Source organism: Corvus kubaryi, unplaced genomic scaffold (genome assembly GCF_017639235.1).
Source record: "Corvus kubaryi isolate FWS band 111438036 unplaced genomic scaffold, C.kubaryi_AGA036_p1.0 37385, whole genome shotgun sequence".
In the NCBI taxonomy this organism is placed as follows: Eukaryota; Metazoa; Chordata; class Aves; order Passeriformes; family Corvidae; genus Corvus; species Corvus kubaryi.
In genome coordinates this window covers 7,761,818-7,763,388 of record NW_024581127.1, presented here as the reverse complement: position 1 = coordinate 7,763,388, position 1,571 = coordinate 7,761,818, and positions in this window count along the sequence as shown.

The following is a 1,571-nucleotide window of genomic DNA, read 5'->3' as shown; positions in this document are numbered from 1 at the left end:
AAGACACTTTTGGGTGGGTGGGGAAATACTGCTGGAAGCCCTACTATGCCAGAATCTGCCAGCAATTTTGTTACGGATCTTGACCCAAATCTCTGTGAACCTTGAAATAATGAATGAAAACAACTGGTTTGTGGGTTGGGTTGAGAGAATTCAAACAACTTACATAGTTTGACATGAAAAGTAACTTCAGTATTTCTTTAAGAAGGGGTAGTGTATTATCTGTAATTCCTTGCCTAAAAAATACTGTATGCTGTATTCCAGAATGAAAAATACCATTACTTTTTGAGAGGGACGAATTAACCTAGGATGAAGCTTGGCCCCGTGGTGACAATATGTGTACATTTGGCCTGTTGGCAGGTCTCTAGAACAGAATGTGCAGGGAGAAAAGTACTGAACACTGAGAAGGGAATTACTCTAATTCACTTGTAGATGGAAAAGAATATACATATGCCTCAAAAGTAACGTGTAAACGCAGACTTAAGACTTACAGAGTTTAGGAAAAGCATGTGACAACCTTAAGTATAATTCAATCTCAGGAGGCATTTAAATGCTGACCACAGTAGCTTCAAACTGTTTGGAAACTAATTTAATTTAAAAAAAAAACCTTCCAGAGAGGTATTTTAAAGCTTAAAGCACAGAATTTAAACCAGAAATTATTTCCCTAACTGTTCCAGATAATTTTCTTCTCAACAGCGTATAGATACCACTGCTTCAATTACTGATCTCGAAAAAATACCCAAACAATTTCTTCATTTTGGTTTTTTTTTCTCCAAAAGCTCAATTTTTTTCCTATTTATCCTTTTTAAGGGGGAGAAGTGTAATGATTATATTTTACTGAGGCCCAAGAAATCTGGCAGCCTGTCCTGCAGGTAGAGGTTGTCAAAGAATCACAGAATCAATTAGGTTGGAAAAGACCTCTGAGATCATCGCATCCAACATATGACTGACCACCACCACGTCAACTGAATTATAGCACCAAGTGCTATCTCCAGTCCTTCCTTAAACACCTCCAGGGACGGGGACTCCCTCCACCACCTCCCTGGGCAGCTCAGTCCCATGTCTAAACACCCTTTCTATGAAGAAATTCCTCCTGATGTCCAACCCAAACCTCCCCTGGCGTAGCTTAAGACTTTATCCTCTCGTTCTGTGACTGCTTAGCTGAGAGAAGAGGCCGCCCTGCACTTGGCTATAACCTCCTTTCAGGTACTTGTAGAGATCAGTAACGTCCCCCCGAGCCTCCTTTTCTCCAGGCTAAACAACTCCAGCTCCCTCAGCCATTCCTCACAGGACTTGAGCTCCAGACCCTTCTCCAGCTTTGTTGCCCTTCTCTGGACACGCTCCAGCACCGCAATGTCCTCTCGGGCACCCCCGGCCCTCCTGCCGTGTAACCACAGCACAGGTGGGCAGGGCCGGTCCGAAGCGCCGCTCCCCCGGCAGGGCGCACCCGGGGCGAGGCGGGTGGGCGGCGGGGGCCGGCCTGCCCGGCAGCGAAATCCGCCCGCGGCTCCGGGCGAAGGCAGCGCGGCCCCAGCGCCCCGCGCCTGGCGGAGCCGCGGCCGGCGCGAATCCAG